The sequence below is a fragment of the Mobula birostris genome, chromosome 25 (assembly GCF_030028105.1).
Source record: "Mobula birostris isolate sMobBir1 chromosome 25, sMobBir1.hap1, whole genome shotgun sequence".
In the NCBI taxonomy this organism is placed as follows: domain Eukaryota; kingdom Metazoa; phylum Chordata; class Chondrichthyes; order Myliobatiformes; family Myliobatidae; genus Mobula; species Mobula birostris.
In genome coordinates, this window is record NC_092394.1 from 56,632,236 (window position 1) to 56,650,222 (window position 17,987).

At 44.1% G+C, this 17,987-nt stretch overlaps 1 protein-coding gene across 10 annotated transcripts in view; it reads left to right on the forward strand.

The window, feature by feature from the left end:
* Positions 1–17,987, forward strand: part of specc1la (sperm antigen with calponin homology and coiled-coil domains 1-like a) — a 267,927-nt gene that overhangs the window by 35,713 nt on the left and 214,227 nt on the right. The window lies entirely within an intron of this gene.

Here is a 17,987-nt window from a genome sequence, read left to right on the forward strand (position 1 = left end):
ATTTCTGTCTGAGAGAACAGTCTAATCTGTGAATAAGACACATACAACATTAAAGTACTTGCTCACCCTTGCATTCAAACATCAACTAGTGTAAGGTGCATGCCTCTTCCCCCAGACTATCCGTTTTTGTGGGGAGAATGGGAATGCATTTGCTTGCATTATTCTGTACTGATTTGCAGGTTCTAGCTTCCAGTGTTGCTGTTGGCCTAAGCGGGAGGTATAGTTTTCTGCCAAGGGCTGCTGACCATACTACTCAAGTTCACTGAGGCAGCACTGCAGCTCTGGTGGTAAGACCAAGCAATGAGTATGCACTGCGTTCAACTTGGCACAATAGTCTGCCATTCAAGTGACCAGAAGGGATTGGGTGGCAAGTTAGAATTTTAGTCGTTTTGATGTTTTAAGATAAACTTTCAATACATGTTTTTCAATATTTGAAATATAAAAGATTTAAATTTTTACTTTAACAGATTCTATGTGTTACTGTTTGAATGTCAAAATACCCAGAAGCATTTGTCTATTGTCTGGTTGGTTCTAGGTTCTGTCTGAGCAGGTAGTTGTCTGTCCCAATCAGCCATATTGGCAGCCAAGGGTGAGGAGCACCCTGGCCAGTTAGCATGAGATCAGTAAGTTAAGAGGCACTGCAAATCCAACAAGCAAGTGCTGCCCATTAGACCTACTGATGCATACATCTTTGGAATATGGGAGGGAACTGGAGCACCCAAAGAAACCCATGAAGGTACAAAGAGAATGTACAAGGCTCTTGGAGATGGTGGCAGAGCAGAACCCAGGTCACTGGCGCTGTAACAGTGTTACGCTAGCCACTATTAAGTAGAAATCATCACAAGCGATGTACATAAATAGTTTTTCACTGCAGTATGTAAATAATTGCTAGGAATATTTATTAGGCCAGGCGGCATCTGTGGAGAAAGAAGCAGTTAATGTTTCAAATCCATCACCTTTTAGACCATGAGGCATAGGCCATTTGGCCCTTCAAGTCTGCACTGCCACTTAATTGTGGCTGATCCTCAATCCCATTCCTCGGCCTTCTTCCTGTACCTTTGAAGCCATGTCCAATCAAGAATCTATCAAGCTCTGCCTGAAATACACCCAGTGACCTGGCAATGATCTTTTATCAGAGCGGATGAAGCTAGAAGTTAAAATGGATATAAAGAGGGAAGTGGGAGAAAAGAACTTGTCGAAAAATGAATTTCCTTTGTTTTTGGGATATTAGATGTGTCTAGGTAACTATGCCAGATCTTTCCATCTGGCATAATAGAAGATGGATTATAGTTTTTATCTCTGATCCTAGTTCAACTGAACACACACATTTTGTTGACATTTTCATAGAAGATAAGCGGTAGAGAATCTGATATTTCACAATTCAATTTTGTGCTGCAAATCCTAGGTATTTTCTTCCTGAGGCCACACCGTTGCATACATTTTTATATATAATATAGAGGCATGGCAAAGAAGGAAATGAAGTCTAGGTTTTCAGACAGTGATCAGGAATGTGAGGAGACCTTCAAAGTTTTAGCTGTCACCTAAAGAATTATACAGGAGTGGTACAATGGTAAAAGGTATTAGAACATTAAAACATCACTGTGGCTCCTTGTGCAAATTGGTGTGCCATGGCTGTGGATGGTATGTTGATTAGACTGTTCTGCAAATTTTCTGATTTTTTTTTTTGTAATTTATTTTGTATTGAAGTTCATCATAAAACAAACATTTCCATAAGATGTATTTCAGATATTATACATGTATATCATATAGTCATATATGCCACAAATCACATAATATTTATCTGAGGTACACACTTACAGAAAAGAGAGGAAAGAAAGAACAAGCAAAAGGAGAAAACTATGTACAAGTAGGGAGTGATTTTTTTTTACAACATATTCATTGATTTGTGAGAATTAAATCAGGCCTATGAGGTGTTATGTCATTAAACCACTTTTCCCAGTATGAATCATATTGTGCCAACTTAAGGCTAATTTATACTTGTGCGTACTAGCTTATGCCACAGCCTACGCAAGTGGACTACGCCGTTGTGAGCATTTATACTTGTGTGTTGGTGTGTCCACGTCGCTCTGCAATTCACCGCCAAAACGCTAGTTGGCGGCGGGGTTTCTGTGCCACTGTGTTGAGTTTCTTCATGTTGAAACTCAACACCAAGAAACTCAAACTTCAAACAATGGCGACTGAAACTGAAGGAGGGTGAATTTTCTGTGTTTGTCCGGCCGCTGAGAGACATGGACGAGGAAATGCATTTCACATATTTTCGGAAGTCGGCAGGTAGATTTGACGATTTGGTTCATCATCTCTAACCATTTATTTCGCATCAGTGTACACACAGTATACTCTGAGACTGGCAATCACCATTCGGGTTTTAGCTTCAGGTGGAAGTCAACAGGCTGTAGCAGCTAGCTACAAACTGGCGTCGAGCACAGGGTCCTCCATAATTTCAGAGATCTGTAAAGCCTTATGGAAAGCATTGCAGCCAGAGTTCCTTCCCTGCCCTTCAGTCACCCAATGGGAAGCTATTACAGCGTAGGAGGAAATGTAATGCTACCAAGCGGACCAGTCATAGTTGTTGCGGTCTGCGACGCCATGACGCATAGTTACATTTTGGGAGATGTGCACATTAAGCTATGACTGTTCGCAGCTACACCGTAGCTACGGCATATATTTGACGCACAAGTATAAATCAGCCTTTATGATGACAGATGTTGTTATTTTCTGCATTTTGTAAATGTCCATTGTAATTTCCATCCATACATTTAAAGTTGGGTTCTCCTGTGATAACTATTTCCTGGTAAGAGTCTTTTTACCATCCACCAACAGTATATTCATTAAATATTTATCTCTTTCAACCATTCTGGAGGTATATACCCAAAATATATGGTCTTACTTTCTAAGGGTATTTCACATTTAAAGATGTCTTGTAGGGCATTGTGTATCCCACTCCAATAGTCTTTGATAACAGGGCATTCCCAGAACATATGATAATGGTTTGCATTTTGATTTCCACAATTTCTCCAGCAAACAGGGAAGTTGCTATCATAATGGGATTTCTGAGAGGGTGTAATAAAATATCTTATCAAGTTTTTCCACCCGAACTCCCTCCATTTCTGTGAACTGGTACACTTTCATTGATACCTCCATATTATTGTCCATTCTTCCTCAGATATAATAATCCCTCCTTCTTTCTCCCATTTTGTTTTAATGTATGAAGCTGAATGTGTTTTAAGATTTGACAAACCCTTATACACGATTGAAATGATATTTGAATATAGACAGAGTATCTGGAATAAAGTAGATGAACTTATAGTGCAGCTAGAAATTGCCAGGTAGGATGTTGTGGGCATCACAGAGTCCCTCCAAATATTCAGACTTGCCTCTCTGTTTTTTTGCACTTTACCTTTTCTATTTTCTATCTGTGATTTATATTTTAAGTTTTTAATATTTACTATCGATTTGTACTCCTGGGAGCACGAAGCGCAGAATCAAATGTCGCTGTTATGATCGTACCTTCTAGTATCAATTGTTTGGCAACGATAAAGTATAAAGTTGAAAGAAGATCACAGCTGGGAGCGAAACATTTAAGGATGCACATCATATTAAAAAGTCAGGCAGGTGGACAAAGGGTGGCTTTGTTGGTATAAAATGAAATCAAATCCTCAGAAAGAAGTGATAAGATCAGAAAATGTAGAATCCTTGTGTGTAGAGTTAAGAAATTGCAAGGTTAAAAAGACCCTGATGCAGTTATATACAGGCCTCTAAATACAGTAGTAACCAGGATGCAGGGTACAAATTACAATGGGAGATAGAAAAACCATGTAAGAAAGGCAATGTTATGATAATGGGGATTTCAGTATGCAGGTAGATTGGGGAAAATCAGGCTGGTGCTGCATCCCTAGTGAAGAATTTATAGAATGCCTACCAAACTGGCTTTTTAGAGTAACCTGTTGGCTATCAACTCTCTTTTGGTGCTTTTGCCACTTGCCTGATCTGAGTGGTACTTCATAGATGTAAAATGTGTATGTATGGATGTGGAATAAGTTGCCAGAAGAAATGGTTGTGGCAGGAGCAGCAACATCTTTTAAATATCTGTTGGATATATATATATATAGAATGAATTGGGAAAGTTAGGGTTATTATGGGCCAAACGATGGTAAATGGGACTCGCTTGGGTGTGGCTTCGTGGGTCAGTGTGGACCAGTTCGACTGAAGGATTTGTTTCTATGTTGCAAGACTCTTACATAGCCCACTACTGTACCTGTATGTCTAGAATATTCCAGGATGTATTCAGTCATCTCCAAATGGAGGAGGAGTGGATATGTACCATTATATATTCAAAATTATTTATAGTTCTTTAATTATACTTAAATACTCGTTTATGCACTTTTCAGTCTGTGGCATTTATCAGCTGGTGAGACCCGACGTAAATTGGGAGACCACTTAGTTGAGTACTTCAGCTCCATCCACAAAAAAAGCAGGATCTCCAGCAGCATTTCCATTTTAATTCCTATCCCCATTCCCGTTCCAAAGTGTCAGGCCATGGCCTCCTCTTCTGCCACGATGAGGCTGCTCTCGGGTTAAGGAGCAACACCTCGTGTTCCATCTAGGTGGCTTGCAACCTGATAGCATGAACATTCATTTCTTCCGGTAATTTTCTTTTCCTCTTCCCCTTCCTCCTTCTAATCCCCACTCTAGCCTCTTACCTCTTGTCCTCACCCGCCTAACGCCACCTCCTAGTGCTCCTCCTTCCCTTTCTCTTATGGTCCACTGCCCTCTCCTGTCAGATTCATTCTTCTCCAGCCTTTAACTTTTCCACCCACCTGGCGACACCTATTGCAATCTAGCTTATCCTCCTTCCCCTCCCCGCCCCCACCTTTTTATTCTGGCATCTTCCCTCTTCCTTTCCAGTCCTCATGAAGGATCTTGGCCCAAGATATCAACTGCTCATTTATTTCCATAGGTGCTGCCTGACCTGCTGAGTTCCTCCAGCATTTTATGCATGTTGCTTTGGATTTCCAGCATCCTCAGTTATTTTGAGGATGTGACTAAAAACATTGATGAAGGTAGAGCAGTAGATGTAGTCTATATGGATTTCAGCAAGGCATTTGATAAGGTACCCCATGCAAGGCTTATTGAGAAAGTAAGGAGGCATGGGATCCAAGGGGACATTGTTTTGTGGATCCAGAATTGGCTTGCCCACAGAAGACAAAGAGTGGTTGTAGACAGGTCATACTCTGGATAGAGGCCGGTGACCAGTGGTGCGCCTCAGGGATGTGTTCTGGGATCTCTTCTCTTAGTGATTGTATAAATGACCTTGATGAGGAAGTGGAGGGATGGGTTAGTAAATTTGCTGATGACACAAAGGTTAGGGGTGTTGTGGATAGCCTGGAGGCCTGTCAGAGGTTACAGCGGACATTGATAGGATGCAGAACTGGGCTGAGAAGTGTCAGATGGAGTTCAACACAGATAAGTGTGAGGTGGTTCATTTTGGTAGGTCAAGTATGATGGCAGAATATAGTATTAATGGTAAGACTCTTGGCAGTGTGGAGGATCAGAGGGATCTTGGGGACCGAGTCCATAGGACACTCAAAACTGTTGCACAGGTTGACTCTGCGGTTAAGAAGGCATACAGTGCATTGGCCTTCATCAACCGTGGGATTGACTTTAAGAGCCGGGAGGTAATGTTACATCTATATGGGACCCTGGTCAGACCCCACTTGGAGTACTGCGCTCAGTTCTGGTTGCCTTACTACAGGAAGGATGTGGAAGCCATAGAAAGGGTGCAGAGGAGATTTACAAGGATGTTGCCTGGATTGGGGAGCATGCCGTATGAGAATAGGTTGCATGAGCTTGGCCTTTTCTCCTTGGAGCGACAGAGGATGAGAGGTGACCTGATAAGAGTTGTACAAGATGATGAGAGGCATTGATCATGTGGATAGTCAGAGGCTTTTTCCCCGAGCTGAAATGGCTAACATGAGAGGGCACAATTTTAAGGTGCTTGGAAGTAGGTACAGAGGGGATGTCAGGGGTAAGTTTTTACGCAGAGTAGAATGGGCTGCCAGCGACGGTAGTGGTGGCAGGTACGATAGGGTCTTCTAATACAGGGGTCCCCAACCGTTTTTGCACCGCTGACCTGTTTATTATTGACAAGATTCTTGCGGACTGGCAGACCTGGGGGGTAGGGTTGCCAACGGACAAGAGTAACCGTCAAATACGTTGTGTTTACCCCGAGAAGATTACAATTACTGTGAAGCCTTGCGCGGGCACTTGTGTGCGCATGCGTGTATGTGCAGATTTTTTTTTCTACAAATCATTTTTGGCGATTCTGTTTGGGGGTGGGGGGATTGTTAATCACCACCGCAATATAGAAGATCAGTCAACTATAAGTCACTTTTTAATGGCTAATACACTCGATTTCATTTCTAAAAGGGTTTATCTCACGAATTTTATATTAAACACACAGTGCATATTTTCCTCGCATGAATATAGTGATAAGTCAATTACTGTATAAGTCACTTATAGGTCAATAGCACCATAACATTTTAAGTAACGTTTGGATATTTAACACGCAGCACATATTTTCCCCGTATGAACATATAAAATCATTGCAACACACCAGTATCGCTGAATCAGTGGGAGCCCTGGGCTTGTTTCCTTGCAACAAGCGGTGCCATCAAGGGGTGATTGGAGACAGCGATACTTGAAGGGGGTTCCTTATGTCCAGTCTATTCCGCAATTTAGTTTTCGTTGCATTCATTGCAGAGATATGCTGGAAATGGAAGCAACGTTTTCAGTGCTTTCGTGGCTATCTCAGGATATTCAGCCTTGACTTTGATCCAGAATGCCGACAGAGATGTTTTCTCAAACATACTTTTCAGCTTGCCATCATTTGCAAGCTCGAGGAGTTGATCTTCTTCCTGCGCTGACATGGATGACGTGTAGTTGACCCCTATCGCCAAATCACATCGTTTCCTCGCGGCCCAGTAGCACATGCTTTGCGGCCCGGCACCAGTCCGCGGTCTGATGGTTGGCGACCGCTGTTTAAATAGACACCTGGATAGGTACATGGAACTTAGAAGAAGAGGGCTTTGGGTAACCCTAGGTAATTTCTAAAGTACATGTTTGGCACAGCATCGTGGGCCGAAGGGCCTGTATTGTGCTGTAGGTTTTCTATGTTTCTATCCCCAGAACCTCTTGTGTTTATGATTGAACAGCTGTAATTGTCCACCTTGATTCTAGATGGAATATACTGCCATCTGGAGATGGTAATTGGTCACTACAAAAATGTTTGTATTTTACTTAACAGAAGGTTACCATTAATGCATGGGTATGATTATTGTACGGTAACCTCTATCCAGTTTAATCTGAAGGAGTTGTTGAAGGCTGTCTAATCAATTTATTCGGGTACAGGAGGATACCAGTGTGCAGGTCTATTTTAACTTCATCTCCTACTTTAGTTGCAAAATTAGTAACTCTCTAAGTTGCAGTAACCATGATGGATGAAGCTCCACACAAAATATTGTAAATGCTAGAAGTCAGAATTAAAATCAGATAATTGTGTAAGTATCAGGTCAGGCTGCGGCTGTAGAGAAGGAAAGTCAGAGGAGACATTTTAGATCAATAACAGTTGATTAGAATTGGAAAAATTAGCGGTAAAAGCCTGAGTCACAAAAACCAGGGGGCAAGAATAGAATAACGAATGAAAGTTAATACCTGAAATATTGGAGACCAGGACAGAATGAATGACTTAACTGGCCCAGTGTCCATGGTTAACTTAACTACACTTCCTTCCACCCCACCTGTCATTTCTGTGTGACTTAGAACAGCACAGCAGTTGCTACTGCTGTTTCAAAACCCCAGGGATCAGGATTCAATCCAGATCATAGCTATTTAGTGAGTAGAACTTGCACATTCTCTCAATGTCTTTGTGGATTTCTGTTTCCACATCCCTAAAACATGCTAGTAGGTGAATCGTCATTGTATAAAGTGCTCTTTACTGCTGTTAAGTGGCAAAGAAATCAAAGGAGAGTTGATGACCATTTGAGAGAAACAGTTGCAGGGCTACAGGGAGTCTGGAGGGTGTTATGTAACTGATGGCATTCTGGTGGCAGCTAGTGTAGACCCAGCAGGCTGAATGGCTTTTTAACCGTGACAGAATACACAACCTGCTTCCTGTAAGGACAACATTCCATTTGCCTGTGCCTATTTTGTCATTCTACCAACCTGTGCTGCCACTTTCAGGGAAATATGGACTTGATCATTACATTTTCCCAGCCCACCTGCTTCTGTAACATTACTCCAAGAATAGAAACATAGAAGCATAGAAAATAGGTGCAGGAGTAGGCCATTCGGCCCTTCGAGCCTGCACCACCATTCAGTATGATCGTGGCTGATCGTCCAACTCAGAACCCTGTACCTGCTTTCCCTCCATACCCCCGATCCCTTCAGCCAGAAGGGCCATATCTAACTCCCTCTTAAATATAGCCAATGAACTGGCCTCAAATGTTTCCTGTGGCAGAGAATTCCACAGATTCACCACTCTCTGTGTGAAGAAATTTTTCCTCATCTCGGTCCTAAAAAGCTTCCCCTTTATCCTCAAAATGTGACCCCTCGTTCTGGACTTCCCCAACATCGGGAACAATCTTCCTGCATCGAGCCTGTCCAGTCCCTTTAGAATTTTATACGTTTCAATAAGATCCCCCCTCAATCTTCTAACTTCCAGAGACTATAAGCCTAGTTGATCCAGTCTTTTATCATATGGAAGTCCTGCCATCCCAGGAATCAATCTGGTGAACCTTCTTTGTACTCCCTCTTTGGCAAGAATGTCTTTCCTCAGATTAGGGGACCAAAACTGCACACAATACTCCAGGTGTAGTCTCACCAAGGCCTTATACAACTGCAGTAGTACCTCCCTGCTCCTGTACTCGAATCCTCTTGCTATGAATGCCAGCATACCATTCGCATTTTTCACCGCCTGCTGTACCTGCATGCCCACTTTCAATGACTGGTGTATAATGACACCCAAGTCTCGTTGCACCTCCCCTTTTCCTAATCAGCCACCATTCAGAAAATAATCTGTTTTCCTGTTCTTGCCACCAGAGTGGATAACCTCACATTTATCCACATTAAATTGCATCTGCCATGAATTTGCCCACTCACCTAACCTATTCAAGTCACCCTGCATCTTCTTAGCATCCTCCTCACAGCTAACACTGCCGCCCAGTTTCGTGTTATCCGCAAACTTGGAGATACTGCATTTAATTCCCTCGTCTAAGTCATTAATATATATTGTAAACAACTGGGGTCCCAGCACTGAGCCTTGTGGTACCCCACTAGTCACTGCCTGCCATTCTGAAAAGGTCCCATTTATTCCCATTCTTTGCTTCCTGTCTGCCAACCAATTCTCTATCCACATCAATACCATACCCCCAATACCATGTGCTTTAAGTTTGCACACTAATCTTCTGAGTGGGACCTTGTCAAAAGCCTTTTGAAAATCCAAATATACCACATCCACTGATTCTCCCCTATCCACTCTACTAGTTACATCCTCAAAATATTCTATGAGATTCGTCAGACATGATTTTCTTTTCACAAATCCATGCTGACTTTGTCCGATGATTTCACCGCTTTCCAAATGTGATGTTATCACATCTTTGATAACTGACTCTAGCATTTTCCCCACCACCGATGTCAGACTTCCTTTTTCCTCAGCAGGTCAGGCAGCATCTATGGAAAAGAGTACTGTTGACATTTTGTGCTGAGACCCTTCAGCAGGACTGGAGAAAAAATGATGAGGATTCAGCGTTAGAAGATCGGAGGAGGGGAGGAAGAAACAAGGTGATAGGTGAATCTAGGAGGGGGAGGAGTGAAGTAAAGATCTGGGAAGTTTGGTGAAAGAGGTATGGGGCTGCAGAAGGTAGAATCTAAAGGACAGAAGGCCATAGAAGAAAGAGAGGGGTAGGAGCACCAGAGGGAGGCAATGGGCAAGCAAGGAGTTAAGGTAAGAGGGAAAAGGGAATGGGGAATTATAGAAGCGGGGGGGGGGGCGGTATGAACAGAAGTTCGATAAATCGATGTTCGTGCCATCATGTTGGAGGCTACCCAGACAGAATATAAGACATTGCTGCTGACAGTAGAGGCCATGAATGGACATGTCAGAATGGGAAGTGGAATTGAAATGAGTGGCCACTGGGAGATCCCAGCTTTTTCTGGTGGACGAGCGTAGGTGCTCAGTGAAGCGGTCTCCCAATCTACATTGGGTCTCTCACATCAGGAGCACCGCATACAATAGATGACACCAACAAACTCACAGGTGAAGTGTCGCCTCACCTGGAAGGACTGTTTGGGGCCCTGAATGGTATAGGAGCAGGTGTAGCACTTGTTCTGCTTGCAAGGATAAGTGTCAGGAGGAATGAATGGACAAGGGACTCCTGCGGAAAGCTGGAAGTGGGAGGATGGGAGATGTGACTCTCGGTGGGATTCTGCTGGCGATGGCAGAAGTTCCGGAGAATTATGTGCTGGATGCAGAGGCTGGTGGGGTGATAGATGAGGACAAGAGAAACCCTATCCCTGGCGAGGTGGCAAGAGGATGGGGTGAGGGCGGATGTGCATGACAAGGAAGAGGTGTGGTTGAGGGCAGCATTGTTGGTGGAGGAAGGGAAGCCCCTTTCTTTGAAGGAGGAGGATATCTCCTTCGTTCTGGAATGAAAACCCTCATCCTGAGAGCAGATGTGGCATAGACAGAGGAATTGAGAGAGGGGGTAGAGGTATAGTCCAGGTAGCTGTGAAAGTCAGTGGGTTTGTCGTAGATATCAGCGGATTAGCTGTCTCCAGAGATAGAAAGAGAGTTTGAGAAAGGGGAGGGAAGTGTTGGAAATGGACCAGGTAAATTTGAGGGCAGTGTGGAAGGTGGAGACAAGTTGATTAAGTTGATGAGCTCAGCAAGGGTGTTGCACCAATGCAGTCATCAATGTAGTGTCGGGAAATGGGCGAGTGACCCCAGAGTAAGCTTGGAACATAGACTTCCACGTAGCCAACAAAAATGCAGACATAGCTGGGACAATGGGAGTATCCATGGCAATACCTTTGAAAGAAGTGGGAGGAGCCAAAGGAAAAGTGTTTGAGAGTGAGGACAAGTTCTGTTAGACAGAGTAGAGTGGTAGTGGAGGGGAACTGGTTGGGTCTGATGTCCAAAAAGCACCAGAGAGCTTTGAGGAACTCATGGTGGGGGATGAAAGTGTATAGAGACTGGACATCCATGGTGGAAATAAGATGCTCGGGGCCAGGGAAATTGAAATCACTGAAAAGATCAAGAGTGTGTGAAGTGTCACAGATGTAGGAACTGAACCGGGGGTATAAAACTCAGTTGAGGTACGCAAATATAAGTTCAGTGAGGCAGGAACAAGCTGAAATGCTTGGATTTCCAGCATCTGCAGATTTTCTCTTGTTCCTTTTCCCTCGGCTGTTTCTCCCCTTCTACCACTATTGAAAGTGGTGGAAAAGAAATTGTAAACATTTTGAGACCGTGCATCAGTGCTGAGAGGGTTCAAGGGTTCTTACGTTGGCGAGTATGCATGCACAATGCAACCCTGATATTTGTCTACTCCAGATAGTCATTAAATACAGACAGACCTTGAGTATGGATGAAAGAAAAGACATCAATCTCCACTCCTGTCCTCCGAATGAAAAAGAAAATAAACCTCGCAGACCTCAAACCTCCCCCCCCCCCCCCCCCCACCCCGCAGCAAAAGCAGCCACAATAACAATCACTGAACCATTCACTTGCAGGAAAGAACAGCAAACAATGGCACCAAATCCCTAACCCCACTCTTAGACACAGAAACTTAACAGATCACGCACCCACCAATCATCCACAAAAAAGAAAACACCTAAAGACTGAAGGAAAACAATATTAAGGTGCAGTCCAATACTCTCGTAAATATCAGAATATGGGAAACTCCTTTCCATCCGCATAGGAAGAGAGCAGCTGCGGGAACTCAGTCCTTCCATAAAGAGTGAATGCTGACCTGGGTACAAATTGGTCAAGATGCAATAAGCTTATGGAATGGTGCAACCAGGAACTCCCAAGTGATCCACTGCTGTGTCATGCCATAGCCTTACCTCTGATTTCCCCATGATAGAAAACTGGCACATTGCTTTGACGCCAGAGGCAGGAACCACTCTCCCACTCTCTATCCATTCCCAGAATCTCATGTGAATGTCAGAACAATGCATCTTCATTGTTCAGGCTCTCAGGCTGGTATTTCAGGCTGAAATCATAAGCAGACAATACCGCCAACCAATAATGACCTATCTCATCCAACTTCTCCGAGTTCCCTATACGAGTCAGTGGATTGTTGTCAGTTCTCACCACAAACTTGGCACCGTATTGTCACCACAGCCCATTTCAATGCCAGAAACTCCAATTTGTGCATAGGTTAGTTTCAGTCAGAGGGTGACAGACTACAGCTGATGAAAGCAACAGGTCTCAACCCTTTTTTTCTGGTCCTGATATAGAACACACCTAAACCCTCACGGCTGGCATTGGTATTCAGTACATATGCCAACTGGGGATTTGCAAAGACTATCACGGGTGCTTTAGTCAGCAACTCTTTCAGAAGCTGAAAGACCTCTTCACAATTTGCATCTCATCTTTCCCTAAAAGGCTCCGAAGTGCTAAGATAAACTACCACCTTCTCCTTTCATTCTTCCCCAAGGAAGGGTAACCACACAGAAGCTGATTCAGAGGGTGGCTTACTTTGAAGTAGTCCTTCACAAATCTCCAGTAGTACCCATAGAACCCAAGGAATAGTGTAGAGCGCTCAGCCTAGGCCATGTGGTCAATGCCTCTATCTTGGATGTAGTTGACTGATGTCTTATAGAGCTGGCACATGTTCAGTGACAGTTTTAACCTTTCAGCTTTCAGATGATCCAACACCTTCAGAGGCCTCGTTCCTCCAGTGTGGACCAAAGCACTGAGATCATAAAAGTACCCTAGTACCTCAAACGAGTTCACATCCTCAACAGTCTTCTCCATGACGCGTTGGAAAGTAGCCATTGCTCCTGATATGCTCTGGGGCATTCTTTCAAACTAAAAGAATCCATGTGGACATATAAATGCCATCTTCTCTTTGTCAGCTTCACTCATGGGTATCTGACTCCTAATATGGCCTGCTGCATATCGGTGAGACTCGACATAGATTGGGAGACAGCTTTGCAGAGTACCTTAGCTCCATGTGCCAGAAAAAAAACAGGATCACCCAGTGATCACCCATTTTAATTTCACTTCCCATTCCCATTCCGATATGCCATCTATGGCCTCCCCCACTGTCATGATCAGGCCACACTGAGGTTCGAGGTACAACACCTTCTATTCTGTTTCGTTAGTCGCCAACCTGGTAGCATGAACATAGATTTCTCAAATTTCTGGTAATGCCCTCCACCTCCTCTCCCTTCACTATTTCCCATCTCCTTTTCCCTCTCACCTTATCTCCTTGCCTGCCCATTGCCTCCCTCTGGTGCTCCTCCCCCCTTTTTATTTCTTCCATGACCTTCTGTCTCTTTCACCAATCAACGTCACAGCTTTTTATTTCATCCTTCCCCCTCCAGGTTTCACCTAACACCTTCTGTCTCCCCTCCCCACCTTTTAAATCTACTCCTCAGCTTTTTTTCTTCAGTCCTGACGAAAGGTTTTGGCCCGAAATGTCGACTGTTCTCTTTACCTATTCCCAGATGCTGCCTGGCCTGCTGAGTCCCTTTAGCATTTTGTGTATGTTGTACCACATGGTTCCTCGTTTGTGCTCATCATCCTTCTTAGGAGGAAGGATATTGCAGAAGGGATGGGAGAGCCTGTCCTTCTTTCACGGTGATCCGAATCGGGGAGGGGCAGTTGGTGCAGCCGACTTCATGGCCTGAAATTACCCACAGATGTGGTACAACATCTTGGGTTTGGTCAATATTAAAAGAGTGTCTTACCAGATGTCCCGTCTTCACCTCCAACTCCTTCCAGTATTGGAGTTGGCCCACGGCCAACTCTTGCCAGTCCCCCTCGGTGCTGGAGGCTTGTTTCGTCAGGGTGTAGGCAAGGAACCCTAGGCTCTTTGGCTTGAACCCAGGGCAAAACCCTAACGGTGGTATGGGGAACCACCAGCCCTGTCTGTCGCCAAAGGAAATCCGAAACTTCGGCCAGTAATGCAGTGCCCTCTTTTCCTTTAACCTCTCCAATCATCGTGACTGGGAACTTCTGTCCCTCGAAGGGTGCATAATATTGGCTTTCCTCAGTTGAGTATCCCGTAGGATCATAGCACAGAGTCACATGAGGGTCTGCCTCTGGCAGAGGGGGTTCAAACGAAGTGGAGTCCCGATTAAGTGCCCACCATTGGGGTGGGATAGGGGGTCGGTTGTACAGTAGGGTGATACCCTTGACTGTGCATAGAATCTCGACTTCCAACGGACAGAGCAAGATTACACCCCAGACTGGTGGTGGCTGTAAATGAAACCTCACACTGGGTCCCCCTGGAATTCCACCTGTAGTGGCTGGGTACGTGAATAACGTGTGTTCCGTGCCTTCGAACCCAGACAGAGTGATTTTAGCATCTGATAGCTGGAATCCCTTTTCTGATACTATTTCCTGATCGAGAGTGGGTGTGGTTGCCCCCGTATCAATCATAAATGGAATCAGAATTGCAGTAACTTGTAATATTACATTGGGCTCCTCCTGAGGGGTGGTACTTAGGGTAGGAAGCATCCTGGCTTATCAATTTCTAAACAGGTTGTTGTCCCCACCTGTCCCTTGGTAGGTTTTTGTTCCCATTGCTGATCCCCAGATATAGCCCTCTCACATCCTTCCCGCTGAACATATTCACCTTTAATATTACATCCCTTCAGGTTGATCGGGATTCGAAAGCCGGGTTCCAGTAATATGTCAAAGCTCATTGCATTCAATTTCAGTCGTTGTCAGGCCAATCCATATTATTAGTTCTACTCATGTTGGCCTAACTTAATTGGTAAGCATTGGAGCAGTAAGGCATTAAACTGGGGGGAACGGATTACCATTATTAGAGGCTTGGTCTCCTGCGAAAGTGCCATAGCAGGCCACAAATCGCTCCCGATAGTCTGGTCCCGATTTCCCAGGCTTAGGTTTGCATTCAAGTACTTTAGTGATATTTACACTCCAAGGCTTGAATAATCTGGTCTGTCTGTTCATTCTCATTTGGATTCCCGCCTGTAACTCCTGATAGGTTTGGTATCTTAATTCTGCCTTCCATTTCCACCCTCATTAGCTGAGAGAATCATGTAGCAGAGACCAAATAAATCTTGCAGGGTCACATTATACATTTGTATAGTACTGTGGACATACTAAGCAAACTGTGCTGGTTTTTCTTTTCTGTCGGGGGCCTGATTCATGATCATTATCATCTCTTGAGGCTTCCAAGGTGCATACAAGAATTACTGAGGCTGCCCCTCCTCGGCTGCTCGTGGACTGGGCAGCGTTCGGGTGGGCAATTGTCTCTGTGGACCCCTTAACTCTGGGGTTTTATTGGATTCTTCCCTCTCTGTCTCGGAATAATCCCTGGTATTCCCTTTCTGGATCTCAGGGTATAGGGAGCCTTCCCTTCCCTGCCGCAGCTGTTTTACCTGAGCAGCCACCATATCTGAGTACTGGGAGGATTGGGGTTTGGGAGCACTGGGTGCACTCGGCCCCTGGTAAGGTGGGGGACAAGGTGGATGTCCAATTGTCATCACGGTCACTGTCCTCAGATAGGGTTGGTATGCCAGACATGGGTTCGGGATCCCATATTGGCCCTAGAATTTGCGCGCGGCACTACCGATTTAAACCTTCCCATCTGTCCATATCTGCCTTTCCCTGTTTTCTTTGTTTCTCTCATTTTCTTTTTCTTCTCCCTTCTACCCATTCGCACTCTGCCTTTAATGTTTCCCAACTCTTGGGATTTCCTTCTGACGTACATACCGCTACACCCCTTTATCACAGGCATTGTTCCTCCAACTGGCCAGTAAAGTATTATTCCATTTGGTATCAGTTTTATCTTTCCACTTTTAAATCAATAATTTCATTTTTTTACTGCAATTCTTTTTCCAAATCAAATTCACTACTTGTTCACAGGCGGATGTATCCCAAGTTCCCCCCAGGGCCATACACAGTTTCCCAATCGCTTAGTTAGTGCAGCACTTAACACCTGAAGATCCTTATCATCAAATTTCAACTGGCCATATTTCTGCTGCTGAGGTGAGAAATTTACCGGGCTGCCAGTCTCGTATCCTTATCATCAAATTTCAACCGGCCATATTCTGAGGCATGCGCAACCCTTTACCGAATTCATTGGGCAGCAACGACCGCTTCTCCCAACCGAGGTTCGTAATCCTGTTCCGAGCATAATACAGAATAGCCAATGTCACCCGCAGCAATCTCACAATAACAACTGTTAGCCTTATTTTCCGTTAATACTCACAAAAACAACTGTTAGCCTTATTCTCTGTTAGTACTCTCAAAAACAACTGCTTTATTCTCCTGGTCCGGGTGGTCCGTTGGATCCCGTCAAGGTACAAGTTTCGATGGGCAAGGGGCAGAAACCCTGACCGGACACAAGGATTGGCCAGAGGTAAAACTCCTTGGGGCGCCCTACCACTCAGTTGTGTCCGATTCAAACCCTAGGTCGCTTACTCAGCCCAGCGAAACATTCCCTGTGTTGGGATCCGAGTCATGGCACCAAATGTAAACTTAAATTTGCCGGACCAATAACCACACCACACACAGTTCTTTACTTTATCCTTTCACCATTTATTTGTTTGAATTCAGCCGGCGAGAAGCTCGGAGCCAGGCATCAGGAAGACAGAATACTTCTCTCTCTCTGGCGGCTCGTGATGAGCTTCTAACTAACATGCAGAAACTTTACAATTTATAGAACTAGGAAACAAAGAGCACTTAGAGAAACTGTTTTTCTTCACCAGGTCTGTTGGAGCAAAACTTAATTACTTAGATAAGAGAGTCCACTAAATCAGAGCTTTAATTTAAAAAAAAGCAATGTTCTGTCCAGTCTTTAACAGTTACTCCCTTTCGTTAGAAACAAGTTCAGTGGTGTAAAACCGTGAGATATGGTGTGTAGACCTGTGTGAACTCAGCCCTCATATCGTTCCCAAAGGGACAGCTGTGAGTCGTTAATCTAAACAAGCTGAAGGCAGATTTCTCAGCGAAGGACAAACTCTGCGCACTATCCAGAATAGAGCACACACAAGCTGGCATTTAATTTTAACCGGTTATTTAGAAGAATCCAAGAATAATTTCTTACATCCCCCAATTCCCTTAAAACTTCATAAAGGCAGTGAGTAGAAATGAAAGGGGCCTTTTCTGGCTGGCTGCCAGTAACTAATGTTGTTCCTCAGGGTCAGTATTGGGACTGTTACTTTTCACATTGTTTGTCAATAATTTACATAATGGAATTGATGGCTTTGTGGTAAAGTTTGCAGATGATACAAAGGTAGGTGGAGGGATAGGTAGTGCTAAGGAAGCAATGCGACTGCAGCAGGACTTAGACAATTTGGAACAATGGGCAAAAAAAGTGGCAGATAGAATACAGTGTTGAAATGAACAATAATGTGTTTGGTAAGAGAAACAAAAGTATGGACTATTATTTAAATGGAGAGAAGGTTCAAACATCAGAGGGACCCGGTGTCCTCATGCAGAACTCCCAGAAGGTTAATGTACAGGGTGAATCTGTGGTAAAGAAGGCAAATGCAATGGGAATAGAATATAAAAGCAAGGAGATAATGCTGAGGCTTTATAAGATACTAGTCAGGTCGCACTTGAAGTATAGTCAACAGTTTTGTGCCACATATCTCAGAAAGAGTGTGTTGTCATTGGAGAGAGTCCAGAGGAGGTTCATGAGGATGATTCTGGGAATGAAGAGGTTAACATATCTGGAGTCTTTGGCAGCTTTGGGCCTGTACTC